The following is an 18441-nucleotide window of genomic DNA, read 5'->3' as shown; positions in this document are numbered from 1 at the left end:
AGGTGCGGTGGACTGCGCCGACCATATAGGTACGGTGTAACGCTTTCTGAGCAGACCATGGAATAAAGGAGTAATCTGTCATCTGAGTGCCCCTTGGGGCGGATGCCATGCATGCTAGCTTTTAAAAAAAAACATGTAAATATCTGTAAGTAAACTGCCCGACCACGTAGGATCGGTGTATAACTGCCCGTCCATATAGGAACGGTGTATAAGCCCGCGTCCAGGCCTCCCGCGTCCGGGGTGTAATCTGCCCCTTTGCGGTGGTGTGTACGCCGGCCGCCCGTTGGACGGCACGGTGTCATAAAATAAATCATATGTAAATATAAAGCATGCATGAGAGCCCAAGTGAAAACTACAACTCTATCGGAGTGACGTAAGGTCGGTAACCTCCGATTACATTATGGAATAATCAGGATCCTGCCTCACCTTGAAGGAACAATCATAAGGCGAGACTATCAATCAACGATAACATCACGGGAAAACATAAAACAGGGTCATGACATATCATTTCATATACTTTGAAACCTTTAAAATAGTCATTATCCAAAAATAGCTTAACATTTCATATCGTCGTATTCATGGTACGAACATATCCTTGACATATTCGTTCTAGTCATTTTCTCATATCTAGCATCATTATTGTCATCATAAAATCATAGTCGTTGTTTTGGTCATAAAAACTTGCAAAAATCGTAAAACTTGGATTTTGGAGAAAAATGGATATTTTGGAAAACATTTATAAACTTTTAGGAAGGAAAATCATGCTTTGAAATCATAACTCCTAACCTTTGAAAATAAGAACGTTATGGGAGCATTTATAAAATCGCAACGTATGATTCATCCCATAGAAGGAAAAAGGACGAGCCTTAACATACAACGCGCGCCTTATTAGCTACACTTATTTGTCCGAACTTGTGCCGCTAGTCTACATTCAAGAAAATTGACACTATCGTCAGATTCATTGTCATTCACTTATCTCATCTTCTCAAATAGTTTCACTGATATTCTGCCGAAATTTCGGCGGCATCTCTCAATAAATATACCACCCCGAGAATGCGACTCGTTAATTTCAATCAACCTGTCGGGAATTCAACCCGGCCAAACTATCAACAATACCAACACTTATTCTAGCAACACTTCAATATTCCATTCAATCTAGTTCAATTCAATTCATATAATCCTTCAACAATTTAATCAACGATGTTATATCCCGCATTTCGTACGTCGGAATATTTTAAGTTAGTTGCGACAAATTATGGGTGAGGCTATTTTCCGACTTTGTTTTATGACAAGTGGTTTATGATTTAGTTGGAAGGAAACATTAAGGAAAAATTTGGGACTAAAAATGCATTATGGAAAAATTTCAAATTTCATGAAATTAGAGTGATGTGGGCCATGGCCACATGGAAGTTAAAGATATGGGAATTGGATGATTAGGATAATCATTTTCATCATTTTCATCCTTAAGAAAATTCTAGAGAAGTGGAGAAAAAAAAAAAAAAAAAAAAAGAAAGACATGGAGCATGTTCTTGGCATGTGCCATATATTTATTTATATATATGTATAAGTGATGACCATGCAAGTCATATTTTTCATTCCACCTCCTAGAAATTTCAAGAAAAATGAAGAGAGAAAAAGAAGGAGAAAAACAACCAAGAGAGGGCTGGCCGAGCCAGCCCCAAATTTGATCATGGAGAACTTTTTCTTCTAGCTTTCTTACTCATTGGAAGGCCCTCGTCAACATGGGATAGTTGTTGGAGCAAGCAAGGCGCTCGTTTGTGCGGAATATAGTTCTAGCCTAATAAAGAACCGATGAGGAAGGTAAGGTTCAAACTTTATTTTCATATGTTATCCATAGTTTGTGGGTGTTGTGGAATGTGGAAATGAATGAAGCTCATGAAAACATGAATGTCAAAGATGTAGCCGTGTGTTGTTGATGTAGCCGTGCATGTGTGGTGGTGTGTAGGAATGAGGGACTACTTTTATTTAGTGTAATTTGGTTGTTGTGTTGTGGATTATGTGATGCGAATGAAAGATTCATTTAAATTGAAGTGTGGATGTTGTTGGGGCCGTGTGTAGGTCATATGTATAGGAATGATGAATTAAATTCATTTAGTGTTTGGTTGGTGTTGTTGTGAATTCTATAATGTAAAATGAAGTTTTAATGATCCAAGTTGAAGCTATAATTGTGCGGGCTGAATTGGGCGATGATGTGATATCGATATAGTTTCTTGAATTTATGAGAATAAAGTTGTAAATGCATGTATTGTTGACATAATTTATGAATGTAGAAGAAAGAAAGGTGTTGGCAAGGTTCTTGTTAAATTGGAGTAGTTTCGGGTGGAGTAGTATATGGTTTGAAGTATTTTGAACATTGTGTGGATTGTTGAAAATGTTCTTGAATCGTGTTTGAAAGGTTTTGGATTGTTATTTGAATATGCGATCGTTGATACTAGTTTGGATATGATATATGAAGTTGGATGGAATATGCATGAATGTCGTCGAATTATGTAGAAAGGAGTTATTAATGTTGGAATGCGTTTGGAATTGCTTATTGATATTGTTGATGTGGTTGTTGGTATTGTTGTTGATAATTTGGCCGGGTTGAATTCCCGGGATTGTTGCTGATTGAAATTGGCCAAGTTGAACTTGGTGGGATGGAGTATTTACAGGGGGGGAAGTCTTTGCGAAATTTCGGTAGACAAGTGTTTCTTTAAGATTCAATTTCTAAATGCTCTAATTAATGTTTGGTAAATGTGACCAATTGTAGATTACGGCGAAATTAGAGCTCGAGTTTGGAATAGCGGAAAAGGCGGAAAAGGTATGTAAGGCTTCACTTTTCTTTCTTGGCATGTCTTAGACGTATTAGGTTTGAATATGGGCCTCGGGGACGATCCTATTCCTAGAAATCTAAAATTGAATTTGACCCTTTCTCATTCAATAGAATTGAATTAAATGTTCTATGAATAGTTGGAAAAGTTGTATAAACACTTAGAACTTGCACAAATAGGACCCGACTACCTTAAAACTCTCGCAAGTGATGTCATAAAATGTAACATATGTAAATTGTGTACGCCACCTCAATTGACTCGGGGTGGGCCTTTGTTCCGGATTTTCTTTATTGCTCCGTTTATCAAACGATAAGTGTTGTAACTACTCTAATGAGAATATGTCTATGATAAATATGGCAAGAATGCTTCCATGACTGAGAGTCTTGAGTTAAGAACCTAATACGAATATGAAAGTGTTAAACTAGTTCTTGATCTTTAAGTTTATTCCTTGGTTACGATACTATTTTCTAAAGATTTCAAGCATATGAACTAACGTTTATGATGTCCATGATTTCGTTTCATGTTTTCTTTTAATATCATTTTCCGTTAATAGTTCCGACCTTATGTCACTCCGATGGATATATGATTTTCCTTGGACCCTCTGCATGCTTATATAACATATGTATATGAGATATGTATATGTACATGGGCTAGGGGAAGGATACATGGGGGAATGGGAAGGAAACATGTTTCATTGCCACCTGTCGGTGGCTTATCATCCGGACGCGGGATATATGGGCGAGCCGACGTATTTCGGCGCTATGTGGGCGAGCCGCGTTGTTCGGTGCTATGACATGACACGATATGATGACATGACACGATATGACATGACACGATATGCTATGACACGACACGACATGATATGATATGATACGCTATGATACGATATGATACGATATGATATGATATGATATGATACGCTATGATATGATATGATACGATATGATATGTTATGACAAGACACGACATGATATGAGTTCTATTCTCCATGCCTACGAAAAAGAAATGTTTTTTTAAAAAGGAAAAAAAAAAACAGGCATGCGTAGTATCCAGCCAAAAGGGCATTCACAGGTACGGGTTACTCTCTTACCTCATTATCCGTTCTATGATCCCATGATGTTTATATTCATGCTTTATCGCTCATTATCTTGCTTTACGTACCTTACATACTCGGTACATATTCCGTGCGGCCCCCTTTCTTCGGGGGGCTGCGTTCATGCCGCGGGTACACCGAGGTGAGTGAAGACATTAGCGAGAAGGTGTTCCGGCGGGATTGGCGAGCTCCGTTTTCTCTGAAAGTCTTTGCTTGAGTCGGTGTATACGTGTGTTATGATACTGATTATGTTAGAGACTTTGCGGACGAGTCATGTATATAAGATGTCCGTTGTGAGCGGCGTATTCTATATGATATTACGGATTTTTGTACGGTCGAGTTATGTTGATTTGAAAGATATAAAATATGTTTATACATGATGGTGAATAACCAAATTCCAATTTAAATGAAATCTTTAGGAGAAATCAATGCAATTTAGGAGGAATCGATGAAATTTAGGAGGAATCAATGAAATTTAGGAGGAATCGATGAGAGGACATCGGTCAATTCAAATGGATTTTCGAATTGAGAGAGATATTGAGAGAGATCAAGAATTCTCACCATTTCTTAGATTCATGGACCCCGTTTTTCGAAAAATTTTCATTATGCATTCATGAACTGGTTAAGGGCCCATTATGACTACGAGTACTATGACAGTCAGAGAGTTCGCTCGGCCCTAAGTAAGGGTCGGGTGCCCATCACACCCTATCGGAAATTGGGGTGTGACAGTACTACTTTATCCGAAACCTTCAACTTCAACAACAACCATACATTTCACCATCCTTCATGCATGCTAACTTCGACAACAACCTTCATTCTACGTCATATAATCCATAACGACAACAATTAGAATATCAAATTACATCAATTTACCACAACTTACCAAATTCTCTACCCTTCGCCCACGACACTTCTTACATATTTTCATGCATTTTTCATCCATCTTTACACATTACAATAATGACATAACATGCTATATAAAATTTATTCATTCTTCCATGCACACAACACATACATACGACCAAACTTGGCATGCACACTTCCACATATTTTCATTCATTTCTTTGGCATTACCATAACAACTAGATTACTAATTAAAATTAATTCCTCACTTCTACACACACTACTATATTCGGCCACCCTACTACATCCATATTTTTCCACGAATTTCATCCACTTTCTGACTACAACATACATAATCATCCATAACATATACGAAAAGGATTAAACCTTACCTTTTTTTTCCCTTGATTCTTCACTTAACTAGAACTTGTAACTTGTATGAATATGTGTCTTTCTTGCTCCAGCAACTACACCACCTTGCTAGGGACCTTCCATTTGCTCTAAATGCAAGAAGAAAATGGTTTTTTTTCTTTTTCTCCATCAACTTTCCATGGCTCATTTTAAGAGCCATGGCCGAAACCCCTATGCTCTCTTCTTTCTTATTTTTTTCTTTCTTTCTCCCTAATTGTCTTGAATTAAAAGATGACTTATCATATATATATAAAGCTACAAGCATGTGAGAGGCACATGCCCTTCTCTCCATATTTTTCTAGAAATTTCATTCTTTTTCCTTGAATTTTTCTTTGAATTGGTCAAAGAAGACTAATTGTCTTCTTAGGCAAACTTTAGTCCATATGTTTCCATCACATGGCCAATATGCCCTTTTTGGAACCTTCATGAACCTTGTGTGAAATTACCGTTTTGCCCTCGACTTTCCTCAATATTACCATTTTGCCCACCTTCCACATTATTTTCATCGGCCATTTTGCAAATTTCTCTTTTTACCCTTGGCCTCTCCCAACATTTCCATACTACCAATGTTCATAAATAATATTCATAACCAACTTGTACATTAAAATAATTTTGGAAATTATCTTGCCTTTAACTTCTCGCAATTATCCCGAATTATCCGAACGTACGAAATACGGGCTATAACATGTACGTAAGACACCGAACCTCTATGGTCGGGTATGATACTACTATATGTATAAATGTATGAAATGGAAGTTTCCCATTAGAAAGAGGGTAAGTAAATATGATGAACGTCGCTAGAGGTATAAATTATTTTTTCATCCCATGACTTTTCTATCTTATGTTATTCCTCATGCTTCCATTATGTTATTGATTATGCTTTACATGCTCAGTTCATTATTTGTACTGACATCCTTTTGTTTGTGGACGCTGCGTCATGCCCGTAGGTGGACAGAGAGATAAACTTGACCCATAGATTGCTTGTTCAGAGACTGCATAGAGGAGTTCCATTTGATTTGGAGCCGCAGCTGTTGGTACTGTTCTTTTGTGTATATACATATAGGCATGGCGGGGCCCTGTCCCGTCCTTATGATGATTCTTCATACTCTTCTTAGAGGCTCATAGATAGTCATGTATAGTAGATGTCTTTTGCCTTGTCGGCTCATATTTTGGTATATTATTTTGTTAGCCTCGTTGGCTTGTGTATATGTACATAGAGGCGTAATTGTTGATGTTGATATAAAAAGTGTTTTAGCCATTGGAAATGGTTTTATTGAGGCATAGAGTTTGTTGATAAGCCATGAATGTGAATATACGATGAGAGGTGCCCGGTAGGTTAGCTCCGGGTGCCCGTCATGGCCCTCCGGTTGGGTCGTGACATAGGTTGGAAAGTCGAGAAGTGAGCTTCTAGGTAGGTTAAGGCTAAACCTTCTCTCTTAAGGCATGATTCCTTTATTGTGAACCTCTACATGATATCTTCAATAACCCTGTTTCTACAGATACCAGAGCTTATCGTTCCCGATGTTCTTATGATATCATTGAGCTTGTTCCATGATTATAGATGTTATTCATTGATGTTGATCTCATCTTATAATTTTGTTCTTTCAAGGTGAGATATGCTCATGATGATAGTTCCATAATGTAATCGGAGGTTTACCGATCTTACGTCACTTCGTTGAGTTTAGGAATATGTACTTAAGCAATGTTTTGTAGGACATGAATAGAGAGGCTTATGGTGTATCTCAGGATTTGATTAAAGTTTAGTTAAGCGAGAAGAAGTTCTAACAACCCAGAACTATGCTTATAAGTCTTATGTGATCATGAGAAGTGCATAGAGATTACTTATGGAGGCCGGGTCATGATGTTGATTATATTTACCCTTTGGTCTACGACCGGTTGGGCGTATGTATTACCGAGCTACGGCCGGTTGGGCGATATGTATTTACCACCATGCTATGGTTAGTCGGGCGATTATTACCACCGTCTACGGCCGTTTGGCGATATGTATTTACCACCATGTTACGGTGGTTGGGCGGATTACCGCGTGCTACGGCCGGTTGGGCAGATATGTATTTACCACCGTGCTGTGGCCAGTCGGGCAGTTAGCACGAGGACGATAAGTAAGTTAGAGACACAGTATTGTACATAGATGTAGTTAAATATATGAGAGTATAGAGAGATATGCATACTAGATTCTCATTGGTAAGTCAGAAGTGCCAGGTTGATTCTTATCCTTCTTATTGCAGTATATGTTTATTATGTTCTATTTCCGCCTTACATACTCGGTACACTATTCGTACTGACGTCCTTTTGCTTGGGGACGCTGCATTCATGCCCCCACGTATAGACAGACGAGACAAGGACCTTCCACAGTAGGCTGCCTCTAGGTACTAGTCTTGATTGGTGGGCTCCACTTCTTCTTGGAGCATTGCCGAGTTTGGGTCCGTGTATGTATTCTTGTGTGTTACGGGTATGTCGGGGGCCCTGTCCCGGCTTGTATACTTCAGTATGTCCATAGAGGCTTTGCAGACAGTTTCTTGTATGCATCTTACGTCTTGTCAGTGGTTACGTCGGCATCGTGGACCCATCATACATATACATATGCATGATATTATATTCATAGTTAGCCTCCTTGGCCTTATCACTACAAGAAAGTATAGAAATGACAACAAAAAATTTAATATTTGGCAACAACTTAGTTTTATTGTTGGCAAATAAACTTTTTGTTGCCAAAGAATTTAATTTTGTTGCCATAGTATTGATTATTGTTGCAAAAAGTACTTTTGGCAGCAAAAAAAGAATTGTTGCACATTGTTGCAATAACAGCCGTTGGGAAAAGTCTATGCAACAAAACGAAAAAAAAAATTGTTGCCAAAAGTACTTTTTGCAACAATAATTAATCTATGGCAACAAAAATAATTTTGTTGCCAAATATATTTTTTCTTGTAGTGTATTATGCCATTCGAGACATAGAGGATGCAAGTTACAGTTTGGTTCGCTCGGCCCTAGTAAGGTGCCGGGTGCCAATCACGCCTTACCAAGGTTGGGGCGTGACACTAATACCTCGAAACCCCCCTAAAACTGTTCGTGTTTTATTAGTTCAATACTTAAACATTGGGGTATTGCTACTGTTACCCCTCTAAATTATAACATTTTTCATCTAAAACCCCATGTTGTGTCAAGAGGCGAGGAAAGTGGCCTCATTCTCGTAGTAGTGTATGAGAGCTAGAGAATAGATCAAAAAGTGCATCGATGTGGCATTTTACATTTTTTTTAATTGTTATTTGTTATTTCTTTCTTTCTTCTTTTCTTATTCCTTTTTTCTTCTTCCAATTTTTACATCTTTTACTAATAACAGTATACTGATTGAAACCCATAATTTAAAATAATTGGAAAAAAATAAATAACAGTAAAATCAATTTAAAAAATATCTCTAAAATAATCTAACAACAAAAAGTAAAAAATGTACATTAAAGTGTAAAACAATTTTTTCTTTCTCTTTCTCTTTCTTCAAAATTCAATAATTATTTTATAACTGTAAATTCAGTTGAAAACTCATATTTCTAAAAATAGTAAAATTCAAAAAAAAATCAATTACGGTAAATTTAATTTTGCGAATTGTAATAAAATTTACTCAGTAATAATAAACCCAATTGAAAGTTTGACTATTAAAACATACTAAAATTAAATATTTTACGCATTATGTTTTTTTAATTGAGTCTACCAAAATAAGAAAGATAAAAATAAGAAATAAAAAATAATTAAAATTTAATAGAATGTAAAATGCCACATAGATGTATTTTTTACTTATTTTCTAGCTCTCACACACTACAAAGAGAGTTATACCACTCACCCATGCTACTAAGACACTGCGAGGGTTTTAGATAAACAATATGATATCCAAAAAGACTATGACAAGATCAACCTTAGAATTCACAATGAAATAGGACCAATTTAAAATTTGCTCATTTGGAATAAAATGAATGTCGATAAAAGATACTAGTAATACTTTTAAACTAATGTGCTACCTAAGGACATTTTCATTTCAAATTCCTCAATTTAACAAGCCAAAAACGGTCAACTTGTTTTATTGTATTTTGTTTTTCTGTAATTTGTTCATCTCTGTTATCACTAGAACTTATCAGAGTATATTTGTCACTGTTTCGGATGTAACTTTTTTCTTTTATTTTAGGCAAATAACGTTAAGAATCTTATTAAGAAAATTAAAGAAGCCTTATAATCTGAACAATAAGTGAGTAAGAAAGACATGTCATAAGAGAAATTGCTTCAAAAATGAAAGGAACTAAACACTGCAAAAAGAGGATCAACTGAAGAAGATCCTTCTCCCATTTTCTCTAAAGAATAGGAGGATTTGGACAAAATCAGTCAGCCAGAAAAATCAAGTGAAAATAATGGAAAGAATGTATCCATCCTATCCAAACAATAATTATAGAAACGGTCCATTTTAAGTAAAAACAAAATATAGTACAACCCCTAATAAAGGTTTGATTGAAACTGGCGACAATACTCATGTTTCTAACCTGAACGAAGAATTCAATCGAACTTGGCCTGCTTTCAATGGTAAATATAAATTTGGGTAAATATAAAATTTGTTTTTTCTTGATTTTATAACGTATAGTGTTATATTATATTGTATTGTATTGTTTTTATGAAAACAATATTTGAATAGATTGTATCGTTTTTTATCATTACATAATGAACACATCATTACATAAAGAAAAGTAGGGTAAGGAAAGGAAAAACTATGATTATTAAATAATATGAAAAGGCAAAATGAGAAAAAAAAATATCGTAACCACGCGACCACACCAAATAGATCGTTACATTAATTTGGACTTGTCATCATTGTTACATAACGACAGACTTAACGATACGATACAATAAATTAATTTAAGTAACAATCAAAACTCACATTGTATTTAAAGTAACAATAGAATATTGCAATACAAATAGGTAACGACCATCCAAAAAAGCTGCTTCGGCAGGCCATGAAAAGAAAAAGGAAATGAGTAAACTACGAAAAAATCAAAAAAATAAATCTAGAACTACTGCCAGTTTAAAGTGCTGCTTGCCTGTTAAGTGAGTGATATGATGATTCAAGTACTAGTTTAGTTTCTTCTTTTTCTAGATATCTATGAAATGGGAGGCAAATATGGTATTTTTCAGTATGCAGATGGAATAGACAAGTTGTTAATGTTACTTGGCACATTAGGATCCATTGGAGATGGGCTGATGACTCCTCTCAACATGGTTATCCTTAGTAGCCTTATTGATGATTTTGGAACTGCTGATGGTTCCTTCTGTAATAAAATTGTGGACCAGATAATATGTGCATGAATCTCTAACAATTTTTTTATCGTTTGTAAGTCTTAGAATGTGTTATTCCATTGAGTTTAGCTTGTCCCCTTCATCTATATTCCACAATCGAAACACTTTGGGTGTGTTTGGTATGACAGAAAATGTTTTCCGGAATTCTTTTTCCTATTTTCCTTGTTTGGTTGCGCTAAATATTTTAAAAAATGTTTACCTACAACCCACTACCCCTGCCTACCCACCTCCCATCCCGCCTACCCTCCACCACAAGAAGTTGCACTCCAAATTCAAAAACCTCATAGTGTGTTGCTTTGAATATATGAAAATGCTCTTTAAATGGCATTTTTCGACTTGCATACCAAATATAAGAAAATAAGTAGAAAACTCACTTATTTTCCGTCATACCAAACACGCCCTTTATAAGTAAAATAATTTATTGTCCCAATGGCTTACAAGGATTAAACACTAGAAATGGTTGTCCGTAGTGTAATCACTGGTAGGATGACATTCGCCTACAGGGGGAAGAGTGGTTAATTGAATACTTCTTGCAAGACCGGAAAACTATTGTGTAGAAGTGAAACTTTTTTTATTGTATGAATATATATTTATTGTTGAATCTCATTAACTTAAGAAGCTTTTAGTGTAGTGGCAAATGGGGTTTAAAAGAGTCAGAAAAGGTTTTAGTGGTAACATTTTAAAATTTCAGCATTTTTTGAATCCGATTGTTTCTAATCAGGGAAACATTCTTGGTAGTGTTGTTACGGTTCCAAATTAAGGAAGCTGAGAAAACACAATACACTATTAGAAGACAAATCAATGAGTAAATAATTGAGTCCACACACATAGCACAGGCTTTAATTTACTTGACTTACCAATATTGTTGACATCTTATTCAAGATTTCTTATCTTCCTCTTAACAGTACGCATTAAAGCTACTTTATGTTGCAATTGGAGTTGGAGTCTCTGCTTTCATTGGTTTGTACTTTTACCCTTTCGAGTTTTGCATATGTTTTAGCATTCTTCTAATATTTCTTAAATTTTGGACGTTAGAAGAATTTCATTTCTCCTGATAAGACATCTTTCGTTTTTGTTATATTGGATTCACATTCCCTAATTGGAAGATTATAATTTTAAAAAAATTGTTTATTTTTTGGTTTGTACAGAAGGATTTTGTTTGGACAAGAACAGCAGAGAGACAAACATCTAGGATCAGGAAGGAATATTTGAAATCAGAACTAATGCAAGAAGTTGGTTTCTTGTTTCATTGAAAAACAAGATGCTTCATCCTCTACCTTTCAAGTAATCTCAACCATTTCTACTGACACTCATATATTCCAAGATGTCATTGCCGAGAAGGTATTAGATTTGATCTTTCAACACAGATATTAATTCAATATTGGAAAACATAATTAAAAAGCTGTCGGTATCTATTGTGGACCAATTTACTTGAAAGATAATTTCCTCATATGAGGTGATATAAAGAAGTTACTAATAGCAAGTGTCAGATAGAACCTCTTTTGTATAACTATAACATTCTTTTAGGTTCCCAATATTAGATGTAATTTTCATTATCTGAAGAAAACAACTGTATACTTAAACATTAGGCAGAAGGATACTATTTTCACAATTTTTATTTAATGGTGGTATGTATAATTGGCAAAATGTGTTTCTGTTTATAATTTCTCTATTAGGATTGGAACAGATGGAATCAAGGATTTAGAGTAAATGGATTAAGAATGAGTGTGATCCTATTATAAGTATACGTTTCGAATGCTTTTTTCACATACGTATACATAGCATGTGCAGAAAGCAACAGGTTCTTCTGATGAAAAGACAGAACTGCCTAGATCCGCGTATGGATTAGAATATATTGTTTTCTTTACTTTTTCATCATTTTCTTCCTTTCTGGAGATTCCAACCTGCCTAGCTCACCTCTCAGCATTCATTTGTGGCCTGATTGTAGCCTTCTTTCTTTCATGGAGACTAGCACTAGCTTCTTTCCCATTCTCTCTTGGTTTCATTATTCCAGGGGTAGTATTTGGGAGTTTGCTAATGAAACTGTCAATGAAGATGAAGGATACTTATGGGATAGCGGGGAGCATTGCAGAACAATCAATCTCATCGATCTGAACAGTTTATTCATATGTCGGGGAAAGACAAACAGTAAGAAGATTCAGCCATGCTCTTGAGGAAAGCATGAAGCTTGGTGTCAAACAAGGATTCACAAAAGGATTGCTCATTGGAAGCATGGGAATGGTTTACGTGGCTCGGAGTTTTGAATCTTGGGTAGGGAGTCTTCTTGTTACAAACGGAGGAGAAAGCGGAGGCCTTGTTTTTATATCAGCTGTCTCTTTGGTTCTTGGAGGACTGTTAGGCACTTCTTCTTATGCATGAACATGGTTAATGTTTAGTAAAAAAAGATAATCTAAGTTAAATGTATTGACAATGAAATGCCTTTGTATTTTGTGATGTTAGATCTTGTATGGCTGCACTTCCAAACCTCTTGATCGTGATAGAGGCGATGACAGCTGCCTCCAAAAATTTTGGGCTGATTGATCGGAAACCTGAGATAGATTCTGAAGATACCAAGAGGAGAGTTTTAGCGTACGTAAGAGGAGATATTGAGTTTAAGGAGGTCGATTTCAGTTATCCATCAAGACCAGAAGTCCAAGTTCTACAAAAATTTTGTTTGAAAGTGAAATCAGGGAAGACTGTTGGTCTTGTGGGAGGTAGTGGTTCTGGCAAGTCTACAATTGTTTCTTTGCTCGAAAGGTTCTATGATCCAGTGAAAGGAGATATCTTGCTTGATGGACACAAGATCAAAAGACTGAAACTTCAATGGTTAAGATCTCAGATGGGGTTGGTAAATCAAGAACCTGCTCTTTTTGCAACATCCATAAAGGAAAATATCTTATTTGGAAATGAAGGAGCTTCGAAGGAAATAGTCATTGAAGCTGTTAAGGCTGCAAATGCTCATGAATTCATAGTTAGCCTACCAAATGGATATGATACTCATGTAAGGCAAAATACTATCTATTTTGATATTATTTCAGTTAGCTCTTTAAAGCTGAATACCATTTGCTTTTTAATTGGATTTCAGGTTGGACAACTTGGATTTCAATTATCGGGAGGTCAGAAGCAAAGGATCGCTATAGCAAGGGCATTAATTAAAGATCCTAGAATTCTTCTACTTGATGAAGCTACAAGTGCTTTGGATGCACAATCAGAAAGACTAGTACAAGAGGCCATTGACTAAGTTTCACGAGGACGGACAACTATCGTCATAGCACATCGCCTCACTACAATCCGAAAAGCTGATAAGATAACAGTACTAGAGTCGGGGACAATTGTTGAAATAGGTTCTCATGATAAGCTGATGCAGATAAATGAAGGAGAAGTTGGAGTTTACTTTAACATGGTAAAGCTACAGCAATCCACATCTAGCAATCACGCAGACAGTCCATATCGCTCTAAGGAGACAACAAGCTACCTAAGGAGGAAGTATGCCAATACTCCAAAATCACCATTCATTGCTAGATCAAGTTGGCAAAATAGCCTGTCGGTACTCCACCCCAACAGCCAAGCGGCTTTGTCCCAAAAGCATACTCTTTCTGTGATAGTGATTATGAGTCCTCAGAGATGAATAATTCCACCCATCAAAGACCTTCAACTTGGCGTTTACTCCGCATGAATGCGCCAGAGTGGAATAGTGCCTTACTGGGATGTCTCGGAGCTGCTATTTTTGGTGCATTGCAACCAGCTTTTGCCTTTTGTTTGGGATCTGTTGTCTCGACGTATATGATAAATGACAGCTCAAAACTGAAGTCAGAGGCCAAACTTTACAGCTTAATGTTTCTAACATAGGTATCATCAGCTTCTTTGCCAATCTAATACAACATTACAATTTCGCTGTGATGGGAGAGCGATTGATAAAGAGGCTGCGGGAAAAAATGCTCTCTAGCTTGCTTACCTTAGAGGTTGGATGGTATGACCAAGATGAGAATACAAGTCCAGTTATTTGTTCAAGGCTATCAATAGATTCTAACATGGCACGATCCCTTGTTGGAGATCGAATGTCCTTGCTCGTTCAGGTTCTTGTTAGTGCTTCCAGAGCTTTTGGACTCGGATTGATCATCCCCTGGAGGATTGGAATTGTACTAATTTCAGTACAACCTTTCACTATCACAAGTGATGAGTTATGAGTTTTGATGATTGACATACATATCAGGGACCAGGTCCTTGATCAAGTCCCAGGCATTGTACGGCTTATGACGTATTTGTAAGGCTGGCAACCTTTATTCCGACTTGCAGAGCCACAGCAGGATAGACGGATCATTGCAATGTCTTTATCTATGTCACATGCGTCTCGCGCTCCGCACTCGACCCACAATATAAAACATGTTGGCATTTGTTTGACCTAGCAACTCAAAACATATCATTCTCATTGTTGAAAAGAGTAGCTGTCACTGCCTTCTCAGAGCTCTAAAGATCAAGACTAAATAACTCCAAGGACCAGATCCCAATACTGAAGAAGTCTTAAGTCCTAGGTTATTTGGTCTTTATCTTTTGGTCTATATATTGTAAACCTACACGTCTTTTAAGAAGGGCTTTTGTAGGTATTTGGTTTATTAAGCTTTTTGTGTTGACACGTAACTATAGTTAGTTATGGTGAGTTGAAGTTCAGCTAGAGGTAGTTGAATTAGTTTGGTTCTCGGCTAGAGGTAGTCAAGTAAGTGCTTGCAATAGAGGTATTGTAAGGAGAGAGATTAGTAGGCTAATTCCTTGATTGCAAAAGGCTTGTAATCTAAAAGACATTGCTCAGTTAGTGAAGTTGGAAATCCTGCTAGGGTAGGTTGTGGTTTTTAATCCCTTGAGCAAGGAGTTTTCCACGTAAACATTGTGTCTTGTTTACTTCCTATTTTAGTTTGAGGGAACAGATAAGGTACCTGGTCCCTCATCTGTTCTAGTGGACGCTTAATTTCTATCAACAGCTTTTGCTTGAGGAGTGTTGTGATGAAAAGAATGTCACAAAAGTCCCAAAAGGTGCAGAATGAAGGAAACCAGTTAGCAAGTGAAGCAGTGATCAATCACAGGACTATCACAGCATTCTCTTATCATCTTTGAAACACAAAAAGGCCCCAAGAAGGAAAACGTTAAGCAATCATGGCTATCAGGCATTGTCTTATTTTTCTCTCTGTTCTTGACCGCGGTCTCTACTTCATTGACATTTTGGTATGGTGGGAGACTAATGAACAAAAATTTAGTGAGTGCGAAACATCTATTTCAAGTTTTCTTCATTTTGCTGAGCACCGATAAAGACATAGCAAATGCTGGGAGTATGAGTTCTGATTTGGCTAGAGGTGGCAGTGCAATATCATCAGTGTTCACAATCTTAGATAGGAAAAGTGAGGTTCCACCTGAGGACCCTCAAGGGATTCATGTGAAAAATCCCATAAAAGGCAAGATAGAGCTTAAGCATGTTTACTTTTCTTATCCATCAAGGCCTGAACAAGTGATATTCCATGACATGAACCTCAAAATTTAAGCTGGAAAGACAGTAGCACTTGTTGGATACAGCGGATCAGGAAAATCCACCATTATTGGACTGATCGAAAGATTCTATGATCCAAAGAAAGGACTAGTATAGATAGATGATAGAGATATCAAAAGCTACAACCTGAGAAGCTTGAGATCACAAATTGCTCTAGTCAGTCAAGAACCTACTCTCTTTGCTGAAATGATTCACCAAAATATCGTTTATGGCAAAGAGGAAGCTACAGATTCAGAAATCATGAAAGCTGCAATTCTTGCTAATGCCCATGAGTTTATAAGGTATCAAGCTACAAAACTGAACTTTCCTTATTTGTTGCTATTCTAGAGAATATTTCAATTAATAGTTCAATAAATCCATTTCTAACTTAGCTTGCAGATTATGTTTACATTTATCGTATACTTGGGCCGGGAAGTATGGTCAAAAATATGCAATAATACTTCAAGCGAAATAATTAATGTGACCTTTAGTGAAGCATTGCTAGTGAATGAATGCTTCAAATGGAGATAACTAGAAGGAAAAGAGTTTACTTAATTCTTTGTACTAATCAGGATACATGTTACACTATCAGTATGGTTTAGCATGAAGGGGAGCCTTGGCGTAACTGGTAAAGTTGCTGCCATGTGACCAGGAGGTCACGGGTTAGAGCCGTGGAAACAGCCTCTTACAGAAATGCAAGGTAAGGGTGCGTACAATAGACCCTTGTGGTCCAGCCCTTCCCCGGATCCCGCGCATAGCTGGAGCTTAGTGCACCGGGCTGCCTTTTTTATCAGTATGGTTTAGCATAACAGGTTAGTTACCATTTTTACAAGCTTCAAATTAATGCTTATCCTACTTTTAATTATAATTGCCTCGTAAATGACCTTATCATACTTTTAATTGTAATTACCTCATAATTGACCTGATTGGGTAAAATATTTTTACGCAGTCAGTACGTCGAACTTAAACACTATGAATAAAGGATGGATATAGTTGCTGTAAATTTAATTGTGAACCAAACAAACTACTTCTTACTAATCTTGTAATCTTGTGATGCAGCTCTATGAAAGAAGGATATGAAACTTATTGTGGAGAACGAGGAGTTCAACTTTCAGGAATGCAAAAGCAAAGGATAGCCCTTGAGCGAGCGATAGTAAGGAATCCAGCTATACTTCTCTTGGATGAGGCGACTAGTGCACTTGACAGTGTCTCCGAGAATTTAGTACAGGAAGCCTTGGAGAAGATGATGGTTGGTAGCAGAAGCGGATCCAGGATTTTAAGATTGTGAGTTCCCAAAAAAAAAAAATTAACATGCAATAACAATCAGACAAAAAATGAGTATTGAAATTCTTCATATAAATAAAAAGTAATGAACTACATTATCATTACAATTGGACTCAACGAACTACCATCTTTTGAAAACGATCAATAATTACTTCATTCGGTACACTTTCAAATACTTCATTTTTTAACCCTAGCTTTTTTTGTTTCTCATTTGTTTTAGTTTCAAATTTAATTTGAGATATTGGGATTTGGGTAAAAGTAATAATTTATCGGTTGATTCTTTTTTGTTGACTTAGTAATGTTTTAAAAAATGAAAAAAAAAATGCGGGTTATTGTTTTGCTGGGTCTCTGTGGTTTGTTTGTTGGTTTCTGCTTTTCAGAAGAAAAAAAGCAAATTGATATTTTTTTTTAAAATGAGCCCAGCAGGAATCGATCCCTATACCTGGGGTTCAAAATCCGCTTCAGTGTCCCTCTTTTGCCATGGAACCAGCAGATGTTTTTGTTATGTTTTCCACACTAAAAATAATTATATCTTACTATATTCTTCAATATAATAATAGGACTTACGGTAGCGGGTGGGGGTTCCCAAGAACCCACATCCGCTACTATAGATCCGCCCCTGGTTGGTAGGACATGTGTAGTTGAAGCTCATCGTTTATCAACAACACATAGGGTTGGCACCATAGCTCTGATAAATAATGGAAAGGTTGTAGAGCAATGATCGCATTCACAGCTTCTTGCTCTCGGGCATAATGGAGCTTATTTCTCCTTGATGAAATTTCAATTTGGGAACTCTCCTTAGCTTTCTTTTAGAAATTATGGAAGAAGCTAACTATATGAAGTTTCAAATTTTCCTTTCTGTTTGTTTTGTCCCGGAGAGTACTATATCTGTTGTTCTTCGTACTGTCTTTGTCATGTCCCTTTGATCTCCTATCATCAGATAAATAGAATAACTAAAAAGAACTTGATTTCACAAACCTAAAAAGTAGAAAGAGATTAATTAGTGATGTGAGTGAAGGCGAAACAACCGTGAATCTTTTTATATATGTATTCTGTTTATGTGGCCAACTTAAACCAAGTTAACGTGTTTAGATGTGCATTTTCAAAGATGGATG

The 18441-nt window shown here is 36.5% G+C and overlaps 1 pseudogene; it reads left to right on the top strand.

Moving 5' to 3' along the window:
• Window positions 1-12378: 12378 nt before the first annotated feature.
• LOC132040262 (ABC transporter B family member 15-like) lies at window positions 12379-17665 on the top strand (annotated as a pseudogene).
• The last annotated feature ends 776 nt before the right edge of the window (window positions 17666-18441 follow it).

This window comes from Lycium ferocissimum, chromosome 12, assembly GCF_029784015.1.
Source record: "Lycium ferocissimum isolate CSIRO_LF1 chromosome 12, AGI_CSIRO_Lferr_CH_V1, whole genome shotgun sequence".
NCBI lineage: Eukaryota > Viridiplantae > Streptophyta > Magnoliopsida > Solanales > Solanaceae > Lycium > Lycium ferocissimum.
Note: the sequence above shows the minus strand (reverse complement) of the source record. Positions and strands in the feature narration are given on the sequence as shown.